The sequence below is a fragment of the Aythya marila genome, assembly GCF_965140915.1.
Source record: "Aythya marila genome assembly, chromosome: 9".
Taxonomy (NCBI): domain Eukaryota; kingdom Metazoa; phylum Chordata; class Aves; order Anseriformes; family Anatidae; genus Aythya; species Aythya marila.
This window is the reverse complement of record NC_139050.1, coordinates 20,976,447-20,991,949: the sequence shown is the minus strand read 5'-3', so window position 1 is coordinate 20,991,949 and position 15,503 is coordinate 20,976,447.

Genomic DNA, 15,503 nt, shown 5'->3' with positions numbered 1-15,503 from the left:
TTAAATCTGGCATAAAAACGTAGTTGTAAATGAAGTCATTTATATACACATTGATTTGGGGCCAAATCCTGAGGTCCTTGAACAGTTTTTAGACCAGTGTTTACTAAGGCAAGTATATTGAATGAGACTGAAAACAGTGACCCAAGGTACAGCTCTGGGAGCTATTTGTGAAGATTTTCATTTCTTTATGCCAATCTCCCACATGCTGCATGCAGCAGGAGGGAATTTGGGCTCTGCAGGTCTTGAGGAGGGCAGGCTTCTCCATTTCCCTGTTCCTGATGGCGCAAAGAAATTCTTGTGTAAAACAGTACCATAAAGTGACTTCTCTACAGGCATATGTGTTTGCAGCCTTGGGAGTCTTTGTGGATGGGAGGGTGCTGATGGTGGCAGATAACCTAAAATCTGTGGTTAGCAGGAGGAGCGGAAGCATAGATCTTGCTTTTCTGATAGAAGGATGGCTGAGACATCCTAATTATTTCCTTCTTGCTTCCCTTTGGGCCTCCTAGAGGGGTATTACCAAAGGTGACTCAGGTTCAGGTTCACAAAACAGGTCCCCACTGGCTGTGGGTTTTGTGTACGTAGGGCTAGTGATGTTGTAGCAGACCCTAGGGATGCTACAGAGAGAGAGAAAGGTAGTGAGCAGAACTAAATGTGTGTATTTAATTGGAATGGTAATAAGAAGAAAATTCTTTTCTCATTTGTCACAGGATGAAACCAAAATAACGCTTTTCAAATCAATGGAGCTGCTTCACAATTATATCAACAGCACCAAAAACAGAGCAGAGTCTCAACTTTTGGGGTTTTGTAGTCTCCTTATAGGGGAAAAAAAATTTAGAAAATGAGTGATTCTGTAAACACAATTTTAGTCTATCGACAGATGGGAGAAATGGAGAACAGGTTGTAAAAGTATAAGCTAAAGCATTATTAATATTGTACTGTTACTGAGCCAATTCATAGAGGAACTAAAAAAAAAACACCCCATCCTATTGGTTAAGTAATCATTACACATATGCTTCTGGAGATTAATACTTTGATTTTTCAAAGCTTTTATATGTGTCAGTTCTGCTAAAAGGATGAAACTGCAAAAATGCACTGGTAGCAAGTTTAAAGCAGTAATAGCAATGTCAGATACACTTTAAGGATAATCACAAAACTCCTTTACATCCAGTAGACCTAGTAGTCTCAGATATGGAAATAATACTTCTGACAACTAAAAATATTTGAGAAAGTGCTAAAAGGCCGAATAATGTATTATATTTTAAGCCTGAGTAGCTATTTCATGCCTTGGTATTGAGTATTATATTTATGCCATATTGATGATCATCATATCTTTAGACGTCATTGTATAATCACCGTGGCTTCCTCTCTTTCTTATTATGGTACCTGTACTTTTAGACTTTTTTTTTAAAGTAATGATATCTTTATTTCAGAAAAGTATCAAGATACTTGAAGTATCAGGAATAGATGTAAACTTAAGAGGCCTTAGACTACCCACCTGTAAGTTATGTCAAATTCATATTCGAGGCATAATACTATTAATTGGAACTTATTTACATCTGCATGGTCTGTGTCTATTTAATACATTCTTCTTGAGGGCTGTTTGTGGCGAGAAGTGCAGACAGGAAAAATGTCTTCTACCATGTGCTCTTGCGTAGTTTTGGAACATCTTTATTTTATGTGATATTCACAGACAAGCAGCTAAAATCCTTAGTCCTTAGTTTTTTTTTAAAAAAGGGGGTGGTGGTGAGGGTTAGCTACTGGCCAGTTGCAGTTTTAAGATACAGGTATAAACCAGGATGCAGCAGAATATTTATTTAGAGTGAGATCAGATCGGGCCTTGATTTGATCTGTGTTAATTTTGTTAATAAGACCAGGCCCTTTGTGAGAGCCAGGTAGGTAAATCACCAGCACCTTGCAGGATCATGCCCCATGCATAAATGCTCACAGCATCAAGCTGTGTTTGTAGAGATGTGAGAGATGAGAATGTATTTAACTGTATCACTAAATCTAAACATATTAAAACGTATTACTAAAAATCTAAGGTCAGATTCAGATGATTTGATTACTGATGCCCAGTGCCCGAGGGACTGCTCATAAAGCTGCACCTGGCATAAGAGGTGCTGCCTGTGATTCTGATCAAAGCTCGGCTGAAGCCAGAAGCTTTTCAAAACCCCACGAAGAGCCTATTTGCCTTGCTGGCAAAATATTAATCTTAGAGCTTTGTTTCTGGATAACAGGCTTCAGTGCCTGAAACCTGCAATGGGCAATTTCTGATTTACATAGAAGACAAATCGGGCCCCCAAGAAATCTTCTTTTTCTAACTCTGCCTGCCATTCCAGAAGGAAATTGGACTTTATGACACAGCAGACCTAGCAACAGCATTGTTGTTTAATATTATGGGTTGCATGAGTCTAAAGAGAAAACACTATATATCATGTGTGAATGTGTCATCTTTGAATCCTGATACTAACATGGGAAATAAGAGCAGTTGCTAGATCACTGAAGTAAGGTGAAAAAGACAAATCACCTCAAGGTGCCCCAGGATCCCAGCACTAGAATATTTGTTTTCTTTATTCTAATGTCTTCATTTATTCTTTTCCTGGTATTCGGTAAGGGTCCCTTCACACCTAAAGGAGGAAGAAAATAACCCCACACAGTTAAAACAACGGGCACAAAGAACAGGAATGTCTTCTCAAAGATACGTAGTGTGTCTGATGCATATCATTATTTTTATTTAGCACCTTTAAAATAATATTTCAATAGTTATTTAAGGTTTTCTGTAAGCTTGCTCAAGATGTTAACTCTTGATAATGTTTGCTTTGATTACTTAAACAAACAAAAACCAAAGCCTCAAAATAGGTTTTAAAATAATTCAAATAAGCTCTTTCATTTCCCTTGCTAGTAAATACTGTTTTCCTTGAAATTTTAACCCCTTAAGATTTTAGCCATACTGTTGCTCTAAACTGATCCTTGATTCCTTTCAAAGAAAGTACACAATGTCTTTGGAACCGCACCTGCTTCTACCAGTCAGTGCATGATTTCTCTGAGAGAGGAGTATAGACTATTCAAAAAGGTGAAATAGACAAAAGAAAGGAAAAATGGAAATTGAAGTTTAAATGCAAGCACTTAAATTGTTGGGCATTGTTTTTTAAGATAAAGATGTCTTTTACTTTCCCATGATGTCTCGAAGTCTTCAGATGCCCAGCACCATTGAAAATCAAGCCATTTTAATCAAGTTTGGAGTCTAAAGTTGCACTTAATTTCATATACTTATCAACAATTTATTTATATTTCATGCTCATAATTATGTTATTAATGTAACTTCAGTTATGAAACTTAATCTAGGATCATACAGTGAATAAGTAGCAAAGCCAGGAGGAAAGCATACAGGTCATATCCTCTGCCTTGTAACTCCCAGGCATGTACATTTTGCTTTTTGTCTAAAGATTGTGCATGAAGGTATGAATTTGGGAGCTAAGCAAGCTGACAATTTCTCTTCAAAGTCATCCTTGCTGCAATTCATTTTCAGCCTTCTCAGTCTCTGTTGGACAGTTACAAAAGACAGCTTTATTATGCAGCTCTCTTTCCCCTATTTTTGTACAAATCATTTTCTGTTTGTCATGTTTAGGGCACCTTCATTTCCTCTGTCTCACAGAAACAGAGATGATTACATTAAGTGTGGAAGTCTCTTCTCTTTGTTTTTGGACTGTAAAACATGCAATTATTTGACGTTATTCTTCATAAATTTTAGGGTGTTTTTTTTTTTCCTTTTCTGGTTGAATGTTAAAGAAGCTGGCAAGACCCATGTGGTAACACAGAGCTACATGCTGAGGAAGGCTAAACTTGTGTGAGTAAGTGACTTTACGTTGTCCCTGTGAGATGTTAGCTACCGGCTGTATTACAGCATCTTCCCTTCTATATAAATCCACGGGAAAAGATGTAGAAGCTGGAAGGGACTGGAAGATAGCTTCAATCCTGTTTAATCACCACAAGTAAAGGGAAGATATTAGAAATGCCCCTGAGGCTAATCCTGACAAATCACCCTCATCTGAAGGGTAGAACTGCTATATGCAGCCATGTTATGTTCAAGCTCCAACCCGTAGAAAAACCTGAGCAAATGTGAAGCTGTCAGCCTCACCCCTAGACTTTGAGAACATCATCTTGATGCTCAGTTCAAAGCTTGGAGGGTATTCAGATACTGCAGTGGTGAGGGCTGTGCAGATAACCAACTGGCTAGAAGGTTAAATCTGCTTCTTGGGATGGGAATGCCAAATTAATGATCGCTTCAGAAATTTATACGACTTTCCAGCTGGAAACTGCATGCTGCAGAAGGCACCGTGCTGTCCAGAACAGCTGGTCCCCTGCTCCCTCTTCTCTCTCCATGGGTTCCCTTTCCCCAGAATGGCTGTTGCTTGAGCTGAGCAGTGTGTAAGGATTTGTGCACATACGTGAGTTTGGTACAGAGGTACGTGAGGTGTGGGTAGTGGGCTGCTCTTCCCAGAGACCCCTGTAGGTGTTACAGAGGTGCTGCATCCGGTGATCCATTTTTTGGGGTGCTGGCTTGTTCTGCTCCACCTGGTGCCCCGCAGCAGGTGGGAGCATCTGCCCTTGCTTTTGCAGCCATTGGAACAGTGATTAAAGATGAGATTGCAAATTCCAAGGGCACATACATTGCTCCAGAGGGTAAATCAAGGCTTTGTTTGATGTAAACAGAAACAAGAGCAAGACTTTCATGTACTGACCATCTCAGTTTTGGAGGAAGTAACCCCCCCTGGTTAGTCACAATGACTTGAGGGCTTTAATAACATGTTGTATTTGAGAGAGGTGCTGTTTTTGGCATACCTACAGGCCTTGCAGCTTTCCTTAGTGGCTGTGTTGGATACAGGGCGTAAAACTGTTGCTCCACTTGTACCAGTTTCCCAGGGGTGGTGTTTTGATTTTACAGTAAATGTGTCTGTCTGGTACAAGAATTGTGAAGAATCTTTCCTGGGCTCATCTTTTAAACCAATCCCTCATCTTTTCTTCTCTTGTCAAGGAAAAAAAAAAAAAGGCATTAAGAAAGTTTAAGGCCCTTTCCCTTCAGTCCTACAATAACACTCAAAATTCAACTGGATACCCAAGTGGTGGAACGTGATTTTGATTTCTTCACTGAAACATAGTGTATAAAAGTCCTTGACAAAGATGTATTTTCCAGTTGAGGAAGCCCTAAAGAATTTATTCCCAGCCGCTCTGTTCTCTTCCCTCCCTCCCCTCCGCCTCGCTGCACACTTTGCTGCCTCCTCCCCTCCTCAGCTTTGCCTTCTCTGCACCCACGCCTGAGACCTGGCTTGAATCCCATTGAATTCCCTTTTAACTTCCACGTTTGTCCACTTGCACACCCCTCAGCACCTTGGGAGGCACGAAGACCAGTTGTAAATCCCAGGAGCTGTGCAGTGCAGGCGTGACCACCCCATGGGGGCCAGGAGGACTCCTTGCCTCTGTCTTTTGGTGCCCTGCTGGGACGGAGCCACCGCTTGTCTGGGCTGCTCATGGTGCCCTTTTCTGACTCCCAGTTTGTCAAGAACAAAAAACATCTGCTTCTCAGCGGAGTATGTAAATGATGTGACTATAAAACGCTGGTAGTTTAGAGAGTTGTGACTTTTTATTTTGTTTCTCCTTTCTCTCCTTTCCTAGTCTTAACTGTGAGCTGGTGAGGGCTCCCAGGAGAGCCTTGCTGGAACCTGGGGCTTGCCCTACTAACCTGGCCCTCTACTGCCACAAGTTGTTCCCATGCAACCTTTTTCTTTAAAAAAAAAAATAAAAAAGTGCCCTAGAACAGCCTTGGGAAGCAAGCCTGAGCAATTCTGCTGTAGCTTGTGTTATGGCTCCAGTGTGCGACCTGCTGCTCGCCCTCCGTGCACCCGATATTGACGTTTGCCTAATGAAACGCTGCCCTGGAAAATGTATGGGCGCCCATTAATAGAATAATTAAAGGTCTGGGGAAGGCTCTGATGAAACGTGTCAGGGAGGAGGAGAGCAGGAGTGAGAGAGGGGAGGTGAGATTGAGCTGCCCCCCTCCGGGAAGGAAGGGGGTGCCCGGGGGCTTCCCCCTGTTCTTCCCCAGGCTATGTTATGGGAATTTGGGGGGCTTGGGAGAGGGGGAGATGCGATGAGAGGGGAGAGACCCCACGGGAGGGGGGTGCACAAAAACCCCACGTACATCCCCAGAACCCCATGGGGGGAGGCAAGGAGAGGGGAAATTTCCCCCGGCGGCGCCCCGGGGCTGCGGCTGCTCCGGCGGCTGAGCGTCACATCTGACGCGCGGCCCGGGCACACGCACCGGGCACACGCACACGGCGCCGGGCACACGCACAAGCCGGGGATCCCCGCGGGGTCCCCCCCCGAGCCCTGCAGAGCCCGGCTGCGTGGCTGTCCGTCTGTCCGTCGGTGTCCGTGCGGGCAGCAGCCGGCCGGGGGGGAGCCGCTCGCCCGCAGCGGGGGGCGGTCGCTGCTCCCCGGGCTGGCGGATGGATGGCTGGGACGCAGCCCGCCAGCCCCTCGCTGCTCTGCTCCGCTCACACGGCTTTCCTCGGGGTTATTATTTTTTTTTTTTTTTTACCTTCAAAATCTCCCTTGGAATTTTGTCTTTTGCAGCTTTTTTTTTTTTTTTTTTTTTTTTTTTTTTTTTTTTTTTTTTTTCCTTCCTCCCTTCCCCTCTCGCTCTCCGTCTTCCTGCCGAGGATACGTTTTGCTTGCCAAGTTTGTAGTGACACCTCTCAGATTCCCCCACTCCCTATTTTTTTTTTTGGGGGGGATCTATTACAGTGCCCGTTTGTATGTAGACATACCGTGGGTTTTTTTTTTTTTTTTTGCCTCTTTTTCAAGAAAATTGGAATTCTTTGGGAAGCAAATGGATACGGAGGAGGACGATCCTAAAAATCTCCTTTTGAATCTGTAAAAGAGGTGCACGAAGAAATTGCTTAAATTCAGCCATCAATTTAGCTTCATATTAAGCACCTCGAAGTATTTATGATTGCAGAGCAGGTGCAAGCGAGGATTAGTAATAAGGTAAGGGAGCTATTTCCATCTTTGAGGCAGCAGCATTTGCTCAGGGTTTTCAGCAGCTTCTCTTTTTTCATAAAATCTGGGCTGATTTAATTGCATTTTCGGTGCTGTTCTCCCGTCCTTCCGAGTCTTAGAATACGCCTGCTTGCTTCTCCTCACTAACATCCATCCCCTCTCCCTGCCTGCTCTGTATTTGGGAGTTTCTCTGCCGTGCACATGTTTTGGCTGGTATTTGGTAACTGTTTAAAACCACCAATCCTCTGGTTAAAATGATTCCTTGCCGTGCACTTTCTCCACCCAGCAGGACGCCTGCAAAGCCCCATGGAAAACCGCAACACAAAAGCTTTTTTATTTGCATTTCAAAAGGAGAGAGAAGTAGTTAACCCCCCCTAGGGGGAAAACGGGCCGGGGTGGGGAGGGAGGGTAACAATCACATCCTCCCTCTGCTGAAAGCGAAAGAATTCCTCTCCTTCACCCCCCCCACCCACGGGGGTGGTCTGGTGTCTGGGTGCCAGTTTCTGCCCTTCCATGGGGGGGTGCCTGGGGGGCTTTGGGGGGGCTGAGCCCTCCACCTGCGCTCAGTAGCAGATGCTCCCGGGGGCCATGGGATGCCGGGGAAGGGGGATTCCTGCCGGGGAGGGAGGGGAAGGGAGCCCCGCGGTTCCTTCGGGGATGCTGCAGGCTCCAGCAGCAGCAGCCTTTACTAATTTTTGTTTTATCAGCTCTATTTAGTGATATAAATGGCACGAGCGAGGACATCAATTACCAGCTAACCGCGGCGATAGTCCGTGGTTTATGGGATTTAATGATTTCTCTTGTTTTGAAAAAGCTCTTGTGACGCTAACAATAAAGAACTCCATAAATCATCTAAATGAATTGTGTCCCAGTAAAGGCAATTTTTAGTCTTTTGTTGCGTATCTCCCCGTCCCGGTAATTAATTGCAGTACCAATCGCGAACATATTTGTGGTAATAAAGGTGCCATTACTGAAAAGGGACTTTCTCAATGTGGGGCCCATGTTTACAGAACTCCTACAGCGTGTCTTAGCTGTAGACAACCTTTGTCCTGTCCTCTCGAAATATAGGAAGCGATGGGAGCAGTGTGAAGTGAGCGTGGTGTGTGATCATACCTGTTTGTGGCATGGCACGTACCTTGTCCTCACCCCAATAGCACTGGAAGCCCTTTTAATGGACTGCTTCAGTGACTTAGGTTGAAAGCAGGAGGTAATCATCACCTAGGCCTTCTGATTATGTTTTGATTAAAAGGAAAGGCTTTTTTTCCTTTTTTTTTTTTTTTTCTTTTTTTTCTTTCTGGTAATCTTGCTGATTCTATCATTAGCTTGTCAAATCCTCTTACAAATAAGCAGGAGCAGTGCAGTTCAGTGCTTCAGCAGAGCATAGCAATGTTCCTGCAGTTATGTGAGAAAAGCTCCTCTTTCGTACCATCCTTTTCTGTTGCTTTTTCCCCCCTCACCTTCTTCCGTATTCATGATTGTATTTTTGATCCATTATTTAGAGTTTGGATGTATTGGAAAGGCTGGAATAAAATATTGCAGTTCTTTCAGAACAGAGGGAAATATGCTATAAGGAAAGGGATCAAGTTTGAATGTTTTAGAAAACAGTTGAGCCACAACATTTACATTTACCTGAGTTATATTTCTACTGCTTTTAACAGCCTTTAAAATAATCTGTGGTGATAGATGTAACAGACATTTATACGTATGTATTTCATCCGTGTAGTTCGCTATGTGTTCAGGTGAACAGGCTCCCCTTAATGCTGCTGACAAATTGTTTACTGCATAAAAACATTAATCACGAACTGAAGAGGTGCAGGTTCAATTCCCCATCCGATTAATTGGGCTGGTAGCTGCCCAGCATAATACAATTACAGAGATATGCTGGGTCCTTAAAAATGTATCATGTGTCTTTTTTGGAAAATACCCATGTGCGCAATCTGGTAAGACTGAGTTCCTTGTGGCTGTTGCATAGACACGTGAGTAAGGTTAATGGAACTCTTAAGAAGATATTTTATGAAATGTATGTAGACTTGAGTGCTGTTTTCTTTGACACCTTCTCATTAGAGTGAGTTTCTAGAGAATGAAATATCTCAGAGATGCTGAGTTCCATCTCACTGTCCCCACTCAAGCAAAAAGTTCCACAGACTTCATGAATCCATACGTAAAGATGTTTTCAGTGAGAATTTTCTGACTGTGCAATCAGATAACTTAGATGTGGTAACTATGATGCTAATACTATTTATTTAAAGTTAATTTGTCAGTGTTAGAAAGTTTATGGTTTATCTCCATTAACTGGAAAGGGTCAAAGAGCATTTCCTGTTGTGTCATGAATGCAGCCACTGCCATTCCTTCTTTGTCAAAGACCAGTTAGTCAGTGAGGACAGATTGGGGTTGGAGCTTTTGAAATTTCTTTCCTCTGAACATATGAAGAACACTTAGAAAACTGAATTGGTGACTCACTAGAAAGCTTGTCTATGTACCTTTTTGCTATTCATCTGTGTGCATTTGAGCATATTCTGGTTCTTGAATTGACTGGTCATTGAAGAAATTCTCTGTTTATTTGTTTATTTTCCTGTTTGAAAATGTTTTTCTCCATGTGCTATAATAAAAATAACTTCTTAGGCAACAGCAAGTTGGAAGTAAGTGCTCATGTTCTTTAGTCAACACAGAGATTCCTTTCTGGACAGAGAACATTGCTGACTGAAGTGTATAGAAAATTAAATCTCCAGCTATGATTTCTGTGGAAGTACGATATATTTCCTAATTAGCTTCATGAAGTTTTTGTTTGTTTGTTTTGTTCTGTTTCAGGTAACAAACTGTATTACAGAACTCCCATATTCTAATCCAGATGATGGGATTTTGTAATTTTGCATTGGAAAGCAATGGATACAGTTTTTCAGGCATCAAAGAAACAAATCTGTTGTGCCCATGTCTGTTATTAATACCACTGCTTGATCACAATTCAACTTTTACCTTGGAATCTCATTCGGGTTCAGAGCACTGCAGTGTAAGATGTGGACAAGTCCTGTTGCTTTTACACTCATGTAACCTCATCACAGTCAGCAGGATGAGCTCCGTGAAGCATGTCAAAGTTGTCACCACTCAAAAAGATGTTCATGTTTCATAGAATCAGTCAGGTTGGAAAAGACCTCTCAGATCATCAAGTCCAACTGTTAACCCAGCACTGGCAAGTCCACCACTAGACCATATCCCTGAGCACCACATCTACATGTCTTTTAGAAACCAGAACTAATGAAAGTTGCTTTCCCAAAGACTTCTGACTTAAGAGTGAAACTCTTCCCCAGTTTCTGATGAGAGCTTCCATTCATCTTCCTCTGTCCCTGATCGTGTATTGCTTCGTGTATTATTATTATTATTATTATTTTTTTTTTTTTGCCTGTCAAGAGAGGTTGAGAGGAGCATTCAGTCTTGCAGAGTTTCTTATGTCTGTTTTCAGGACTTTTTCAAGAATTTTTCCTGTTCCTCAGATAGGTTGGACTGAATTCACCAACCAAGTGTGGTTGTGTAGACCTTACACACCAACAGACCACAAGTGCAACCTTGTGTAGGTTACATATTTCCTCATGAACCAACCTGTCAAACTGTTCACTTACTTCATAGCTTTCCAGTGCTGTGAAGCTTTTACTACTGCTGACAGCTGGTGAGATGGTGCCCTGGCTTCATGTACTGGTGGTTCCAGCTTTGGGTCTGAACTCTCTATGAAGCTCCATTGGGAAAAGGTCCAGCCAGAAATCTACTGTGTATCCAAGTGGTTAAGACTGCTTTTTGTTTTTCCTTTTTGTATGGTAAATAGACTTCATAAACAGACTTTAAAATTTCATAAGAGACTATCTTTAGCTAGGGAAATGACCATATATGACCATATTCTTATGATGTTGGATGTGTGGTTGGTTTCTACAGCTTTCCAGGAAATGGCAATACCAGCATATGGTTCTCATGTGTGCTGGAGAAGCTCTTGCAAACTCAGGAAAAAAAAAAATGCTTTGAAGCCTTTTTTGTCTTTAAATATGTATCTATCTCAAGGTGTACTTCCAAAATGAGATTTTGTGGTAGCTTTGTCAAGGTGAAGACCTTGGAACAAATTCTTGACTGTGTCTTTTTTTTTTTTTTTTTTTAGCTGGAAGACTAAAAAGCACTGTGCTTCTGGAGAGGGACTGTGTTTTAGGGAGGTTTTCAGACTTCGTATTACACAAGAAGAAAATAGAAAGAATACATTAGCTACATTGTTAATCAGCTTAGTGACTTTATATACCAGGAGAGTGGAGAAACACCAGGAAAGAAAGCATTTATATTTATGCATTTCAGTAAAATAATATAAAAACGACTATAAGATGTTTTCCAGAGCCTTGGTAACAGAACTTCAATTAGCATAAAATTTCCAAGGACAGTGATAAATAAATACCAGATGCGCTTATTTATTTATTTAGGATTTGATCCATTTCCTATTGAGGGGAACTTTATTATTCAGAGGAAGGAAAAGAGGGAGGCTGTATTGTTCCTCTGAAGGACTTTCCACCCTGGTTGCCAGAAAACATAGCACAGGAGTTCTGGATTTAGAGTAGAAATTTTGTTACTGTTTATGAGTTAGCTAACGACACTTAATATGGTGAAAGTTCACTTTAAGGAAGCTTGAATATAGTTAAAGGTATTTATTTATGACTCCTGCCTTTTCTTTTGTTCAACGGTTATTCAGAATTGGCTCATCTGTTATTTTCAATAAAGCATCACCTCCAGCTGAGATATATTTGACTTTTATATTTGTTAAGAAAAAAACTGAACTGGGTAAAATTGGGACTGGCTCCAATTAGGCATATTTATTGGGCAATTAAAATTAAAAGCAGATTAAGTTTTACTGAAAGACATAGCCAGGTAGCAATTTATATTGCAGTAAAATGAAAATTAGATGTTACTGAGTTGTAGAAGAAGAGCTGAGTGCTGAGGTTTTATTGCTCATTGTTTGTATTCCAGGTTCAACCAGAGGGTTCAGTCAAAATCATCACCTGCTTATGCAAGGCACTGTATGAATAAATAATACATTTTGTGTCCCAAGGAGTTTCGCCTTCACTCTACAATGAGTTCTTATCTTGTGATTTACCACAGTTGTGCTGAGTTCATGTGTTCATGACATGTGGAAGTAACGTAAATTGTGGATGAACTGGAATACAATGTGAAGGCAGAGTGGTCAAAACAATAAATTGTGTTCTCAGTGAATCAACATTTGGAGGCACTTTTTGGAAGAAAATCCATTTGAGAACTTCCCTTGTCTTTGATAGACTCTGAGAAAAAAATATACGTATGTATATTGACAAGCACTATACTGTATGATAGTGCAAATACGTAAAAGAAATGCACTGCCTGATTCTAACATCAGTATAAATAAGTAGAGATTGAGAGTAGAGTAGAGATTTTTAGGAAACACAAAATGTAATGATTTCATTGGTCTTCGTTCACCTCCAACATTGTCTACTCATACAAATCTGATGCTTTTGTAGGTTGTTGTGGTCAAAATTGACGCTGACCATCATATTTTAGTATGTTTTCTGGAGTGAATAGGAGGAAAATCACTACCCAGACGTAAATCTTGTAGCATTTGGAATCTTAATGATGGAGAAAATCTTAAAAGGGTGCCACAGCTTTCCTTTTTGACCATTTAGCAACATTTTGCATTGCCTAGGTTCTTGTCCCCATTGCTGAGGGAGAGACACTTTTCTTTGTGCCTTACCACGTTCGTAGAAAGTGTTCAGTGGCTCATTGCCATTGACTGGGGTACAAAGGAATACGAGACCTGGTGTGATGGTTTGGTCCTTGCTTTTCCCATACTTGTTCTTCACCCAGCTGTGGGGCCCATGATGTGGCAGTTATGCTGTGACAGTTTTTTTTCCAGCATACTCACGTCTAAGGTCTCTGCTGCACATCCACAAGAAAGAAACACTGGGGCACTTTCAGTCTCATGCCTTTGCTTGGCACTTACATTAAAATATATTCCAGTACTCAATCTATTTTGTTTTCCCATCCATAAATTGAACTACTACATTGAGATGCTGTGAGGATTAATGAATGCTTGGAAAGCTCACTGCAGATAGAAAAAATACAGTACTGCCTCTTCAGCTCATTATGTATAACACTGCATAGTTTAAAAGTTATGAGAATTGCATAAAGGCTCTGGCAGAAGAAGCAAGAAAATATTGAACTTCCCATTAATGGGGGAGCCACAGGTCTTTCTTCATCTGCCATCCATTCTTTGTTCAGAGACCAGCAGTCCAATGAATGATCCCATTCTCGGGAGCCTTCTCCTTTGCAACAGCCTTTGAAAATGAGGAGAGTTTCACATGGGGAAATCTTGTTGGACCTCTGATGGACACTGTTCAGCTTTTGCAAAATGTCAGTATTTAATTTTTTTCAAGTATGTTTTTTCCAAAATAACAAAGCTTCCTTATGTATATGGGCATGGCCATTCAGAAAGTGGTTATGTGTTTCTCAAAAAAAAAAAAAGAAAGAAAGAAAGAAGAAAGAAAGAAAAAAGTAAATTACTTAATATAGACTAAGATGGCATTTGTGAAATCAGTCAGCATTTGTGATGTGAAGTTAGAATTCAGTTACATTAAACGTTTCAACAAACTATCTAATATTTCACTTTCTCCTTAGAGTTAATCATATTTCCCTGAGAATTATAACTTCCTAGGTCAAAATTTATATACAATATTTTGAACATATTTAAAAAATAGTTTTGAATAATTAGGGAACTGTAAGGAAAATTATGATCGGACTTTAACCATCATAGGACTCTGATGAAAACATCCACGATGCTAAGCATTGCATTTCTTCTCCTACTGTAATATTTTATGTGGGGTCAGGAAACCTCTCAGAAATTCAGAGAAGGAGTAACTGTGATACTACAGTGACTTAAATTCAAAAAACAGCGTGAAACTTCTAGTAGAACTCAAAACTATCTAAACACCAAGGATTCATAATCTCAACTAAAAAGTTGAGCCTGGTGTTAGTGAAGCAAGCCATTTGATGTTCAGTTGATAATATAATTGAACTCTCACTTTGTAATTGCAGTCATTCTGAAAATATTTGATATTTCAAAAAATGCAAGATGGTTCTTAATCAAAGCAGAGAGAAACATGCAAACTCCAGCAACGAGTCCAACCTTACCTTCGGTTATCTGGGAATAAGATACCGTGTGATACCATACTGCTTAGCGTGATGCTTTCAGAGCTTTCCATCTAAAGGCAAATTCTGTAGGCAATTCTATACGAAAGGTAGGAAAATTAATTATTTTACAGACTAACAAACCCAGGCCTGCACAATGCTGAGCTGACATTATCTGGTTCTAAACGGAATCACGGGGAGCAAGATTTGTATGATCTAGAGAGCCGCTCTGGTGTCAGCGCCAGAGGGAGCCGCCTGCCCAGCTGTGGGCCATGTAACAGCTCAAAGGCTGGAAAGAGCCAACAAAAAGGGACAAAATGGCAGAAAAAAAATGGTAAGCTGATGCCTGTCCACGCACAAAAAATAATATTTTAAAGTTGAAGTTATATTTGGTGTGTTGATTTGTTGGCCATCTGACGTTTTTCTTCTATTAAATACTCTTAATTAATTGCATTCAAAATTCTAATCTAGCCCTTTTTTTCTGGATTGTTGTGTAACAGTATTTTGCAGTTTACAAAGAAGTACTATAAAAATGAATGTTGATTCTCAATTAAAACTGTAAATTTGGATCCTTTATTTGCTAGAATTGTGTCAATACATTTTGTGTTTACATATTGGACCTTTACATTTGCATTCTTAATTGGTACAATGTGATATCTGGTAGGAATATATATAAGGCTAATTCTCCTTTTCCTCAAATACCCACCTTGTTTTCCCTAGTAATTCCACATTGTATCTGGGTAACGTATATTCTCTTAGATTTCTCAAAACTGGAACATGTGATACAACAATTCTGGACTTCATTGGAAAAGTAATATTATTCAGGTATTTGCGTGGAGTTCATAGGTTGCAAAGTGAAATCAGGGCTGAGCTACTGTTTTGTATAAAAAAAAAAAAATAATAAAATAAACAAAGAATAACAACCCTTTCACACCTCCTCCCAGGCTCTGATGTAAACCATTTGTAATCTACATGCTACAACAGACAAAAGAGGAGGGAAAGGATATATTATCCCTTGAACAAAAGAAGACTTAAGCATTTGCTTAACTGCTTCTGTGAGTTGTCCAGGGTCACAGAATAGCCTCTGGCAGAGTGAGGAATTGAACCTGAACCTCTGAAGTTGTAGTCCCGCACCTTATTCATAAGATATTCCTTCTTCTCTTAACCTTTCTGCCATAAAACGTGATCTCTGTACACCAAAGATAATGCTGTTAAAACTAGATTTGTGTGTTCTACTACTGCGGTAGTAAAATTCACTTATTTACAGG